The sequence below is a fragment of the Cyrtonyx montezumae genome, unplaced genomic scaffold, assembly GCF_038088225.1.
Source record: "Cyrtonyx montezumae isolate F1298 unplaced genomic scaffold, pur_monq_1.0 scaffold_2, whole genome shotgun sequence".
Lineage (NCBI taxonomy): Eukaryota > Metazoa > Chordata > Aves > Galliformes > Odontophoridae > Cyrtonyx > Cyrtonyx montezumae.
In genome coordinates this window covers 11183909-11199055 of record NW_027071936.1, presented here as the reverse complement: position 1 = coordinate 11199055, position 15147 = coordinate 11183909, and the positions used below count along the sequence as shown (strand labels likewise).

Sequence of the window (15147 nt, the reverse complement as noted above, 5' to 3'; positions counted from 1 at the left end):
CTCAGAAAGGAGGGAGGTGCAGCACAGGCTTCGCAAGGCAGGAATCCACATGATCCTTTTCCTGGGATCTTTGGAGTAATCGTACTTTCATGGTCCACGGTGAGAACATCTCTTTATCTAACCACATAAAAGAGAGGAATTCTTTTGCAAGGGCCTCATTCAGTATTCATAAGGAGTTCTAAGTGTGGTCAAATAATTTTTTAATAATTCTTTTTGTCCCAAAATACTGGATTGTAATATCATAATTCTTGACTAAAACGTTTTCTGCACTGTTTATGTAATATCACTTATTTATTCTCATAACAGTCTCAAAGACACTGCCAAATCATTCAAAAAGAGCTACCTTCTCTTTGTGATTACTTGTCTCTGATCTCTAAGAGAGCAGATGACATCTTATAGTGCAGAATCACAAGTCTCCCTCATTGGAGATTTCTTTCGTACGTTTCCAACTACTATGAGCTTATGCTCCAAAGCACTTACCCCTCCCCGTTCAAACCAAAATGCAATTCTCTGGTCGAATAATAAGCCATTCCTTTTTTTTTTTTTTTCTTCCCTATTTGTTGTTCTCAAAGAAATATGTTTATTCCTTTAAAAAGTTGTATTAAAATCTAGAATACAGTATGGTCATAAGCTGCTAGATGTACATGTTAAAAATGCTTACATATATGCTGATCTGTTTAGAATACCCCTCTCTTAAGTATTGTATTATTAACTAGGATCGCAACCACTACAAAAGGATTACAAAGCAATGAATTATTATCTAAAATTAAAATACTCTGGTTTTTTAAATCATTAACTGAAACTCTAAACTGAGAAACATTTCTTTTCCTCATTTAATTTACTGAGAGATTAAATCTAAACATCTCATTAATTTAAAATGTTTCTATTTCCATTAAATCATAAAACAAGTAACAGGAGGTCATAGGCCATGTTTTCAGCTGGCTAAAAAAATGGCATAGCTAAAAAAGCAATGTCTTAAGTAAGCTGAGAATCTGGCCCACATTTCTGAATATTACTCATTCCCTATTTTAAAAAGTATTTTTAATTTAAAGGTTATGAGCCACTGGAATTTGGAATATATATGCACAGAAAGCTGTGAAGCATACTGCCTGTAATTATAGAAATAAGTGTCAGGTTATTTAATGTTATTATTTAATGCCTAATATTTGTCTTTGGTAAGATGACCAATGTTCTTTCTAGACAAGTGTAATGCTAACAATTTCCTATCTGCACTTTAGAACCCAGCCTAATGCAGTGCTACATGGTGTAGCTTATTACAAAGAAAGTGCGGAGGGAATTCACTGAAAGTGAATGATGGTGACATACTGTACTGAGGAGAAATAGCTAAGCTACAAAGAGGCTCTATGTAATGTTCATAACATAGTGATGAGCGGAGAAATAATATTCAAGGTACTCAGATATGGTCTTTTCAATTAGGAATAAATGATTCAAAGCAAAGATGAAGTTTTAAGTACAGAGAAAGGTCCCAGTGTCCCAAGGGAGGAGAAGATGCAGGCTGGACTGATTTCAGTGACTTGAAATTTAGAAGTGTAGAATACCAACTAGCCCATTTAGGGATCAAATGAGAAGGTTTATGTAATATGGACTTAATTTCCTGTGTTGGTTTGATTTTTGGATCTATAGTTATGTAAACATTTAAAACTTGGGGAAAGAAGTTAGAGTACACCAACTTTCAGTGGCCACTTTGGAGGCATGATGTCCAGGGCATGTGGTGCCAGAAGTTCCTTCCATGTGGAACAGGGCTCTGTGAGGAATCTCATTTGAGACATTAGACAAAGAAGGATCTATCAGTGTCACCTTACCATCAGCTTCAGCTCAGCTTATCCCATCTCGTTCAGGAATAAATAGGCTACATTTGCATTTGCTGGATTTCTACTGATGATAGTATCATTCCAAGACATGAGGATTGTAGTGCTTCCTTTGAATTCTCTTTAACCTTGACAAAACAGTTTTGAAGACCTGGGCTGTCCAGCTGCTGCTTTGTAGCTACAAATCTGGCTACTGGGTTTGAGTGCTTGCTGGAATACTCCTTATCAATGTCACCATTTAATTTTTTCTGCTCAGTACCTGTAACAGGCAGAACTGTTCATATTCTATGGTAAGCAACCTACAAGAGACATATAGTGTCACGAGTTTTCTTATAGAAATAATTATCACACCAGTACCCTTACACAGGGACTCTTAAACAGAAATCCTCTCTTAATTTTGTCAGTCTGGTTGCCCTTTTGGAATTTCCTTCTCAAATGGAATTTTTTCTGCCAGCATCTGCCACTCCTTCATCTGAGCTCTCACAGTGTGGTATGGGAAAGTCAGCTCCAAGTTGTACAGCTCTAGGATGCTCTCTTCACCTTGTATTGTATCTCTCTTCTCACCTCTGTTGGATGCAGTGTTTTAAGTTTCACTTTCTGAGGTGGCTTGGGAAGAGCTCTCTTCTCCATTTCAGTCTGCTCCCATTCTCCATTTTAATCTAGACAAAGATGAAACAGAAATATCAGTGGATTTTTCTGATAGGTCACAGTTTCTCCAGAATATTTTACAGCTGAGATGATATAGTAATAGGATACTTTATGTTCTCTTAAGAGAAATATCAGATGAAATTGTTTCTCTTTCTAAATTTTGTATGACTGAAAATTTCTTCAACATGTGGAATAGAAACAGCAGTAAGAAGAGATATCCCTCATCATGGTACTCCACCTCGTAACTCAAACTTATCCTACTGAAACTAGCTGGGAGTGTAAAGTCTGTTTACATGTCAAATCTGTCCTAGACATCTCACCATTTTTTCAAAACTGCCAGATGCTGTACTTGCCAACACTGGTATCAGTCCACCAGATACTCAGTTGTACTTAGTTGCATTTTCACTAATTAACTGTTTCATATCTCTCCTCTTTTTTCTATCTTTCTCTCCTTTTTTCCTAAAAAGTTTTCCTCAGCTTCCACACACTGTATTTTTGGAAGATTTTCTAATCAGTAATGTTATATTCCACTCTGCTGAGGATGCCAGTCCTGCACCTTGGTCACAACGACCTCACTCATCGCTAAAAGTAGGGGCAGAGTGGCTGGACAATTGTGCAGATGAAAAGGATCTGGGGGTGTTAGTTAACAGCCAGCTGAACATGAGCCAGCAGTGTATTCAGATGACCAAGAAGGCCAACAGCATCCTGGCTTGTGTCAGAAATAGCGTAGCCAGCAGGACCTTGGGAGGTGACTGTCCCCCTGTACTTGGCACTAATTTAGTGGGCATGGTGGTGATGGGCTGAAGATTGGACTAGACCTCAGAGGTTTTTTTCAACCTTACTGATTTCTGGAGATCATTTTTTGCTGTTCACTCTTACTGTCTGCTTCCATTGGTCCCAGCCTGCACGACCCCCCTAGTAAGGTATATGCACTGGCTGTTAGTTGCTTGGGACAAACTTATACATGTATGTTGGCACGATATCCAAGCCTCAGTAAGGACCTGGACACATTGCATCCACTCATAAATACCTTAATGTTTGCTAAAACTGAAGTGACATGAACCAGGACTCTAATTCTGCAGTTGCAAACAGTGTGCTCAGGGAAAGCTAGAAAACTGCATTGAAAGTGCCTGCGGGGTCAGTTACAGTAGATCCTGTGTTTGAAGTCTCTTGTTTAAAAGTTTCTTTTTAAATGTGGCTTTGTGGAGAATCTTAGCATGAATGCCATGTGTAAAGGCAAATTATATAAGTATGCCAGGTGACAAGGGGAGGAAACAACTTGTCCGTGAAAGCACACGGTAAATCTGCCAGTTCTTTGAGAGGGATTTGAGCTCTGCAGGAAATAGCAGTGGCTCCTGTAACTTATACAGCTCAGCCCAGTGTTTTATTAGAAAAAGCCATACAGATATTTTTTCTCTACTAACAACTCTGGTGGGTTCTCAGTTGTATAATTAAAGAGTAATATAGACACTTAAATTAAACAATCTCATGTATATTTGACTGACTCTAATTGTATATTATGGTAATTAATGTTACATTAGGTGAGGGGTTTTTTTTTTGTGTGTGTTACTTTAACGCAGTAAAATTCAGGGTCGAAATAACCACTGAATATATGCAAACATGGTCATGACTGTGTCGTAGAAGAAGGAGCTCTCCACCACAATTAATAATTCATCTGTGAAATGTGGAAGTGATAAAATCTGAGAGCGATAAGTAAATATAATCTACACCAGAAAGGTGGTGAGTGCTGAGTGGGGGCTACTCACCTGAGCCCAAGGGTAGTGGAAACAGTCTGGTTCTAGATGCCTGCTGAAAGTGCCAGGACTGTTTTCTGCTGTGTTAGTATAATTAAAGCTATGATCCTGATCTCTTCAACTCGAGTGTAGAGAAAATATGACAGCAGAAAAGCAGCTGTTAGTTGTTTCTAAACCAACTGACGAAAATAAACAGAACACATTGCTAATCCAAGCTGATGAGAAGAGTGTGGAAAATTAAGAGACCTTTACTCCAGAAAGATCTTCAGTGGCTGGAGGCAGAGAATGTAGGAAATTTACTGTGGGCTGTAATAATTGCTGTCTGCCCTGGGAAATGGCATCAAGGCCAGTGCAGTCATGGCTCCATGCAAGCACATCCTCTAATTATTGAAAAACCTGTGTAGAGTCTCAATGTTAATCAGTCTCTCAGAGACTTCAGCTTTATGTGGTTAGCGCAGATTTATGGCATTTTTCTTTTCTTGTTATTAAAACTGATATTTCACAAGGAAGAAAGTATCTCCAGATAACTGTTAAAATGCAAAGTTTCAGTCATAAAAGAGAACTGCAGGATTATTCTGAGACTATTCCACAGAGAACCCAAACAAGAAGGGTAAGAAACAAAACATCAAAGACGCAAGGAGAAATAGAAAAAGATGAGACTTTAAAATATTAACTAAAGACGCAACAGTTGGCCTGTAGATTCAAGAGGTTATAGTGTAATTAATTAAGTGCTTGTTACAATTAGGGGAATAAACAGTGCATGTACTAATACAACATGAATAATACATAACTGTGGAAATAAAAAAAAAAGTAAAACAAACTGAGAGGTTTGCATGTCCACATTACTAGAGTTATTTGATTCACTGTATCAATGATGTCACCAGAAAATAAACTCAGAACTTTAACGTTTTATTACACAGCCACTATTTGCTTCCTTTTACTAATGCTGCAGTAACAGTATAATGTACAACTTCTTATTATTCCACTGGGACAATTAAAAAAGGGTATTTCAATCCGTAATTCTGAAACTCAGAGGTCTTTACAGAATAGTATATTTCAGATTTTCTACTAGTTGTGCCTGCAAACTTCTGGCAAACAAGGGAGAAAAAGTTGTGTATCTGATGATCTTTTCTCTTACTCTTGCATTTTACATCAACCCCAACCTTCCTCAGGTATTTTCCACTTCATAAATAGTAGAATCCTGGGAAAGTTCACAGAAATGAAACCATAAAAATTGCAAACTTGAATGTCACTGACAGGATTTGTGATGGGCAGGGTGGGGGCTGATGTTTTAGTCACACATCATTTAGTTGTTAGTTGTCATCGTTTTGAAAATATGCAATAATAGATCTGATATGTCTACAGGTTTTAATTTACTAGTGATGGCTGACTGCTCTTAAGTGGCCTAAATTAACATCAAAATAATCTTTCTGGAAAGACATGCATAAATACTGCATAAAGAATGACTGTAGATTGTACTTACAACCCAGGAGTGGCACATCTACTCTGTACAGAAAAAGGCTGGGCAAGGTACCCAATTATTTATACAGCAACAGGAAGTTCAAAAGATGTAACTGGAATAAGCAGTGGGAATGCCTGAATCAGAGCACAAGGCTGGAATCAAAAAAGGATATGCAAACTGACACCTGATATCAGCTCTTCATACCTCTTAGGATGCTAATGCCTGAAAGAAAATACTGACCAAACGCCATGGATATGTGTGCAGGAAAGATGCTGAATGATTTAAGGTACAAAACTTACGTGGACAAGCAAGTGATGTGCATAAAAAAAAAGGTATCTGAGATGAATGGACCTTGAGTACATTTTTCTAGGGATAAAAAAAAAAAAAAAAGTATTTCCTAGTTGATTATTTTAGTGATTATTGCTTCTAAAACCAAAACAGGAAAGTCAGGTGTTTGTGGGAGCACCACGGAAGTGTCGATCTCACACTCCCCTTTGGGCATAATTGTGCTGTGAAGTAGTAAAATGTGCTGTGTTTCCAATGTCTCTGTGTGTCCCTGCAGTCCAGCCAGCTTTCTCCCTGTCTCTATGGATACAGAATTCTGTCTCTGCTCAAGGGGTGATGTAAACTTACTGAGAACTATTTACTAAGAAAGGAAAAAGAAAATTAAAAATAAAGGGGGGAGGAGAGGGAGAGATATCCGCTCCTGTAGGAAAAGGGCCCACTTAGCTATGAGTCTGATGAATAATAACAGATTAGCTGTGAACGGGAGAAAGGAACATCAGTACTTGAAAGAAAACACTAAGTGCAAGGAAGGAAGGAGAATCAGTGACTTCTTGGAAGGTACCTATCTGAATGTCACTTTATTTTTTTTTAATTTTTTTATTTTTCCTAGCTCTGTATATTGTTAAATCAGGAAATATCAGTTTTAGGATCTGTGTGATGTCTGTATTTTGCACTCTTCCATCCTTGTGTTTCTCTGCCGCCATACTTTAAGAACCTATACCAATTAATTTGCAGAAAGTTGAGAAGAGAAATACTAATACACTGAAAGCTCAAACAAGCTCCTAAATCCCTTTTTCCCCATCAGACTGAGCACCTCTAGCACTGAGACATTCCATATCTTGGGTTGCTGTCCTATGGCTGTATCAGCTGCTTCAACAAGCAGAGTCACTGGTACATCCTGGCCAAATGGTGGGTGGTGGAAACAAAAAGTGCCTCTCAACTCCAAAAGCAAAGACCGCCATGTGCTGACCAGCACATTGTCCAGCAGTAGATAATGTTGGATTTTGTTATGGATTTAATCTTTCTTGTAGTAAACTTTAATTATCCTGAAAACTGCCTTAATTCTTCTCCTAGCTGGGCTGTATTACTGAACAGTGATTTTCAGTTCACCTTGTTTCAAGACAGGGATAAAATGTATTTAGCTGAAACTGTTTAAATAACATTGTTCAAAGTATCTTTAATCTTGTGTATCTGGCAGCATCTAGGACAGAGCTGAAGAGCAGAAGTGCTATAACTGTATCAAAGAGTTAGGGGGTCCCAAGAGAGGAGCTATGAACACCCTTCGATCTTCTGTCTCAGGTTGAGAGACTTAAAATTCAGAAAGATACAGCAAGGAAGAGAATATACTCAATTTGTTCGAGTCTGAGGGAATTCTGGTGTGAAAATGCTGTGTATGTGTGCAAGGAATCTGTGCCAAGAAAGCCTGTTTTCAGTAAATGTGTTCTCCCAGAGCCTAAATCATAAGAAACTGTCTGATACAAACTCCTGTTTCACATCTAGAAAAGAACTTTATGTTTTGGTCACAAGACCACTACAAAACAAATGATTTTATGTTAAAGCCCGCTGGAACTACACACATATCCAAGTTCATCTATTTACACAGCAATATATCTTTTCTGGGATTTGAGCTTCTAAATTGTCACTGCCAGCCACTGTCTTTAGAATCACTTTCCAAAAGATGTTACTTTGATTAGGTCAACTCGCAGAAAAAGGGCAGGGTTTGGCCAAATCTGAATGGGAAGTTTTTTTAGGCAGATCCATAAGAGATGAGTGAAAGTGTTCTTCCAAGAAATGCAGCAATGTGATTTGTCTGAGAAATCCTGTATGTTGGCAGTATCTCACTGAATTCACTGGCTCTGGCAGTTCTGTTATTATTTTTATATTTTCTGGTAATTTGGATACAGTTGTTGTAGGATCTTCTGCCACTATTAGATATTCTCTAAATCCCCGGGGTTTTGTATCCTGTTTTATACTTCTTCCCTTGTTTTTATCAGTTGTCACCTATTGTGCCTCACTATTTTACTCTTGGGTGCTTTAATTATATATGAATGTGGTACGCTTCACAGCAGCTAGTTTCCATTTGCCATCTAAATATCTTTGTACATGAATGAAGTAACCTACATTTAACTTCATAGACATACAGGCAGTTTGCAAATCTACTGTATTTCAGATTTTTTTTTTTTTTGTCTGCTTACTTTTATTTGATAATTGATTTTCTAGCTGTTTTTTTCCACTGCTTTCTGAACCTGAAATAAAACTCGTTTCCAAAAACAAAATGCCTGAAGACAAGGAGGATGGCTTGAGGTAGTGGAGGGCCTCCTATTGGCTCCCTCGGTGGACTTCATGTACATAAGCTGGGCTATTTCTTTCAAGAAATAGTCTATTAGAAGAATGAGTATCTTGTTTTAATGCCTGGTAGTACTAATTAATTAATTCAAGATTAATAGATTAGTTTAGATTGGACATAAGAAAAAGTTTTTTCTCTTGAAGAGTGGTCAGGCCCAAGGAGGTGGTGGAGTTGCCATCCCTGGCAGTGTTCAAGAGGCATCTGGATGAGGAGCTATGAGATATGGTTTAGTAGCTCGTGGTAGCAATGATGATGGGTGGACGGTTGGACTTGATGATCTTGTAGGTTCTTTCCAACCTTGTGATTCTGTGATTCTATGAAAATGTTGTGGTAGCACATCAACTAATTTTCAGAAATGCTATTTTCCCCGAAGTCCTGAAAATATGATTCTGAAAATAAGAGGTGAGATCCCTGCTCTTACAGTATTGGCTGGATGAACAAAGGCCAGGTAAAGATGGTGGCAGGCATGTAGACTGGCGTTGACAACTGTAGGAGTTTCCTTTGACTTGTGTTCAGGAAATATTTGCAGTGCCCAATACTCTTAGGTATTTTTGATACTTGTGTATTCTTCTTACATAAATACACTGAAGAAAAATCAAGTAAACCTCACATTGTGTTTTCATCCTTATAAAACAGCAGAAGATAGTGAAATTTGATTTAGTGTCAAAATCTCATAACTTTGAGGTTCAGCTGCAAGTCTTAAAATCATAGATAAAAAAGGAAACACTGTTCTGTATTAGTAAAACAACTTTTCTTTTCTTTTGAGTAATTCTCTTCCATCATCTTTTGGTGAGATGTCTTTGCCTCAGCCTGAATTATTCAGGAAATGTAGTAGGTACACAATAATTGCTGAACAAAAATGACCTGCTCACAAAACGTGTGCCTGACCGTATTTTAGGGACACTTGTACTTTTCAGAATTACTTCATAGTTTAGATAATAAACTGTTTAAACTCATGCAACTTGTGGCTGCTTTTAGATCTTCAGATATAGAAGAATAGAAAATACCTGAGGGACAAAAACAATTCAAAGCAGAAGTCTTCAATATTACAGCTGCATTACACTGTGTTTCTTTTTATTTATTTATTTATTACTTTTAGCAGTCCTATCAACTCCTGTTTGTACCTTTTTCAGGGTTCTGAAGTCATTTAGAAAGTAAATAATTTGGTTGGACTCGTTTAATCAATTGTTAATCTACAACTTGAGTGACAGTCTCGCTAATCATGAAAGCAGCAAGAACAAGTGGTAAGTAAATACAAATCAGAAAGCATCAAGAAATATATGTCTGGAAAATAAATTTAAAAAAAACCAGCAATGCACTAGGGGATTTTCTGACTTGAAATCTGCACAAACACAGATTAAGCTTAAGATGTGGATTTATTGGTTAAACAATTTTTAATGAAATATAAAGACCTACGTGCTCTTAAATGGATAATTTATGTGCAATGTTATTGTCTCCCAAGGTTTAATTAAATGTTTGCCTTGTGGCTAATCAGCTACAATTAATAAATGAAGTCTATATTCATGTCACTTACAAGGAATGTTAAAATTCCGTTCAAATTTCTTTTTGTGTATCATTTTGTGGCTGGTTGATAACAACAAGTTAGTATATCAGAAACTTACACACAGAAAAAAAAGGTACAGACAGTAATGTGAAATTACATTAATGTCATGCAATGCATTTTCACAGTGCATAACTTTAACTTCTGTTTGAAGGTAAGTACCTGTAGGCGCATGGAGTGGAAGTATATGCTTACATAGCACTTTTAACCTCCACAACAGTTTCCGAAGTTCAGCTTAAACATCTGCTTTGCCTACAGAGCAACACTTCTTAACCTTACAGATACAGAAGAATTTACAGAGGAGAAAAACATCCATTAATCTGCAGACCTCTTGCCCCCAAGGATTTCAACTATCTCTGGCATGATACACTTAAAAGTCTTAGGACTATGTAACGGCACCACCTGGTTTTTATCCTAGATACTAACTTTCCACACCTTTTTCACTCCAGGTACTTTAAAGTTATAAATCTCCATAGGTAAGCATTTAAAATGTAGGTAAGCCTCTACTGGGTGCTTTCCCACCTGCATGTGTTATATAAATCACAGGCCAAGAGGGAGGAGGCCAAAGGCAATGCTGGCTGTCACTGATGGCGTTCCTGCAGTCAGCTAGAAAGAGAATTTCAGATCTCCAAAGACATTTGTTCTGTGCAGCTAACATATTGTTATTTATCATTTACACTACAGTAGGGCCCAAAGGTACCCAGGCTAAGGCTGCATTGTGATATGTTATCTATAAGTAATATGCAATTACTTGTCTGTGTCACTGCTTAAACCTAGTTTAAGATGAGAGATGATCAACGAGCGTGACCCAAACTGCAAAACAGAACTAAAAAACAATAATGGAAAGAGTTTAATGGCAATACAAATAAATGCAGAACTTCAGAGTTCCAACTTTCTGGGAAAAAAAATATATATTCTTCAGCACAAATGAAAACGATGTCAAATGATTTTTTCCACCAACTTTAGTATAAACTATCAGAGAACTGTGCAGGATCTTTCTATTGTCATTGCTTAAGTTATTCTTTTTGACTGCTTCTCTTTCAGTTTGGTTTGGCTCTGACTCAGCCAGCAGTCATACCATGTATACAATCAAGAAATTCACACAGAGGAAGCTGAAAGACTGTAAATACTACTCCTTTTTATTTAATATAAAAGGGGCATATTTTATTGGCTACAACACATTAAGGATATTGTCTGTATATTTTGTCTTAGGGAATGAAAACTTATTTAATAATAACTTATTTCTCTTGGGGTTGCAAAGATATCTTTATCTCTAAGACACTCTTCTTTTACATGGGCTTTCATTTATTACAGGCTGAAGACTGCACAAATTAAATGGGAATTACAGTATCAAGTAGAGCTATTTAGCTCACTGTTCCATGAAAAAAAAAATGAACATATACTAGATTAAATAGATAATGACACACTGAATGCAAGAAACACAGTAGAGTTTCAAAATAAAGTGGCTGTTTCTATCAGTTATTAATATCCGTTCTACACATAAAACATTTTTTTAAACACCCTACAGAATAAATAGTCTTGAAATAATTTCTGATTACTATTTTCTATTCAGTCGTGAAGGAGACCTTCAAGCTCACTTGCCTGAGGCACTGAGAAGCTCCAGGTCTTTGACGTTCATGAAAGAAAGATAACAATCACTCTTCAGGGGAGAGATCTTATTATATGTACCCTGTGGGGTTTTTTTATCCTTTATCAAACTGCACCTTTGTGGGCCTTTAATTTCTTAATGGGTTGTTTATCCTTTCTCCCATAATTCATGATGATAAGCTGGATGTCACATAGATCCTGTTATGGTGATGAAAAAAAGTTATACTTATGAGCCAAGTTGGTGATGTAATTTGATCAACTTCTCTCGTAGATATTTCTAGATAGGTGAAGCAAGTTCGATTGCCAATGCTACAGATGTTTCAGTAGGTGAAAGTCCATCTGAGGCATACCTAAAAAAAACTATGAATATCTGAAAAAAGTAAACGTGACTACAGAAGCAGGATCAGATGTTAATGGGATATCTTTCAGGTACACAAAGTGCTGGGGGGATGAGTGGGAAGGGCAGAGAAGGACATGCTGGGGCAGTTTTTGCTGTGTCACATCAACAATGTCATGGCATGAAAGACAAGCATGAGTTTTAGAGAACTGCGATGCAGTTCAGTGATCTCAAACAAAGGCCAATAAAATATTTGTATAGTGACAACTCTGATTTTTCCTACACATCTCAGGTTAAAGAAAAACTGGTTTAGATACTTCAACGATTTTTTAGGATGCTGTGAATTCAATCCTCATTTCTAGCAATCGTAAAATTGAAGGGCAATATCTCTGTTACTTCCAGGAATACAGATGAATGTTACTATCCACTTTTGAACAGCACAAAACTCAAATTTCTAGGCATGCAGAACAATGACACCTTAGGAAGAGAAAGTTCTATCCGTTCTAGACCTTTCTCCAAGACTGAGGTAATGCTACTTAAATATATATATATACATATATATACATGTTCAGTTTTTGATGCACATCTTCATTCCTAGTATCTAATTCCTACCCAGAAAGTATGGAACCATATTTTCATAAGCTCTTATACAAGATTGTTATTGAAATAATCATTGCTTGTTTGCAAAAGGTAATTATAGTTTTATTGATCTTCCTCTTGACTATATCAGCCCTTGGACCTGTTTCTTTAGAGCTAACCTTGGGAGGGTTGCTACTTATTTTTGCAAGTTATTAGCTATATGAATGCTTTTATTTGAAGTGAATAAAGCATATAAATAAATGCTCAGCATGCACGTTAGAACAGTATTAACACAGTCCTATTTCACAGAATCACTGAATTATAAAGGTTGGAATGGACCTTGAGAGATCATCGAGTCCAACCCCTTGCCTAAGCTAGGCCAGGTTGCACAGGTAGGTTTTGTTTCATTGTCCACTGTAGTGTTTAAAACTATATAAGCAGAGAAAAATGGAAAGCTTGATAAAGAAAAGACTTACGAGATCTAATCTTTTTGCTCTAATATTACTTTGGAAGACTTCTATCTAAGGACCAGCTACAAGCTACAGCAAGATGAAACATGACAAAGACTGAACTACAGATTTTGGAGACTTGCATTCTCTTTCAAATATTTGGCTCTTTCCTAAGCCTGTTATGCTAGCAGTAGAATTTGGCAATGATCTAGTATATTGATGCAGCATATGTATATAATGAACAGTAAGTGATCCTACAGTAACTTGTGCGCTAAGTTTGTTAGATCTTTGTCAGCAATGCTGTCTCCATCTCATCACTTAAACAGAAAGCTAAAAGAGGAGATACATAATGTAGAGACATTACTGAGGCTGGTTAAACGGTATGCAATTGCCAAGTCAGAAGAACACTGGAAATCTCTAATCAGTGTGATACTACTTATCCAGATCTAAATACGTATTTGCCATGACGAGAAAAATCAGAGGCAAATCATCCAGTTTAGCTGCATAATACAACTTCAAAATTGTAAGTGATGGCCTTACAGGAAACATAGCTTTTATATTCATATGTAATTCATTGCTGTCAAAGAAAGCCGTACTAGGTCTTGCTTGGCACAGCCTTCCTTGTAATGAAAGGCAAGACGTGTAGAGTCTCGTCAGGGCCCCTATTTTTGACGAGGTTACCTTGCTTGTGTATTCAAGTGCCAGCTTCGTGCTAGCATCTGACTAACAAGTGTTGCATTACCATTACTTATTGACAAAGGAGCTGATCAGCACATGGCAGAGCTGGGCTCCATGCTAGCAATTTGGTCCAAAAATTTCTTGCGCTCATCTCTAATGAAACCAGAAGGGTATCACTTACAGAGTGAGTAAAAAATAAAAATTCAGTCTTGAAGGATATACTGTGAAAGAAAAACCTTATAGCATACCTCAGGAAATTGCTCCTTTTTTGTGTAAGAGAAAACCATTCCTGGTTTTGGCTTATGATTACTGCCTACTAGTAGTACTGTGTACATATTTCTCTTGCGTGTCATTATCAGAAAGGTAAAAATGCAGTTTACTTATGTGTAAGGTAAAAAGATGCATTGGAAAGATTAATTTATTTTTTGAAAGATTATCTCTTTTGAGAGGTAGTAGGTTTCTTGTTGCTTGGTTTAAAGAAAGTTCACACACACACACAAAAAAAATAGAATTTCCATTAGAAATATTGATTGCAAAAACTTGACAGGATTTGTCTGCGCAAGTTCTCTGGTTTTTGTAGCTTTTGTGTATTTCATTTGGTATGAAAAATAGCAGGGACTTTTCGTTATTTAGTTTATTTTCTGTCCTCTACAACTGAAAGAAATTCAGTTTTCTTCAACTAAACTGCTGAGTGTTTATTTATTTATTCCCTTTAAACCTTTTGCTAACCACTGTATTTTTTTATTATCTTTAATTACAATGCTCATCTGTTATTCCACATATCTTCTTCTGTTTAATAGATGTTTTCTTTCTAATCTATCCCTGTTTGGCAAATGCATCTCTTAGACACAGAACGATGACTTCGGGAGTATCTTGGCTAACATCTATACACAGTTTCCAGTTAATATTCTCCCATTTCACATGCAATTCTTTCTCCCAACAGATTTATCTTATGGTAGTTTTCACCTTTATAGAACAATTTATTTCAGTGCATGAAGCATATAATAATATTGGTTTGGACTTAATTCTGTTTGCTTCTAACAAATGTGTTCAAATAATTATTGGTTATATCCAAGCTATGACTACTTTTAATCTCTGCACTCAATTCCTTTTTGTATGTCAGGATGAAGTCTAATGTAGAATTTCCTAATGTCAGGTGCCACGATTTTGAAGTTAGTACATTTAAAATATTTTGAAATTTCAAGTACATTTTAACCCTGGCAGTATGAGCTCTCCAGCATGTGACACTTAGATTGAAATTCTTCATGGTACAGGAGTGTTTTCCCTATTTGTGGTAGACAGGTAAGGCATAGGTCATGCTGTTCTCTAGTGTGATTTGATATCAGCTAAGTACCCTGTCAATTTCTGGCTTATCCGTTAGAACACTGACCCATGAACATTCAAGATCATGTGCTTCCAATTGCCATCAACTCAGAAACAGGTAATGCCATTTTTGAAGTGCTTTCTGTCCACTTGATCCTTCCAAAATAGATTATAACAATTGATTTTGACGTGCCAGTTTTCCAAACAGTTTTAGCAATAAAAACTAGGTCAAATCAGTGCTACAAAATGACCTCTTCCACTGCTGCTCAGTTTCCAGCAGTGGAGTA

At 36.8% G+C, this 15147-nt stretch overlaps 1 protein-coding gene across 1 annotated transcript in view; it reads left to right on the top strand.

The window, feature by feature from the left end:
- Positions 1-15147, top strand: part of TTC29 (tetratricopeptide repeat domain 29) — a 245828-nt gene that overhangs the window by 103002 nt on the left and 127679 nt on the right. The window contains exons 3-4 of the mRNA XM_065736041.1: positions 9459-9569; positions 12720-12802. The gene's annotated coding sequence lies outside the window, so the exon portion shown is untranslated. The remainder of the gene's footprint in view (positions 1-9458; positions 9570-12719; positions 12803-15147) is intronic.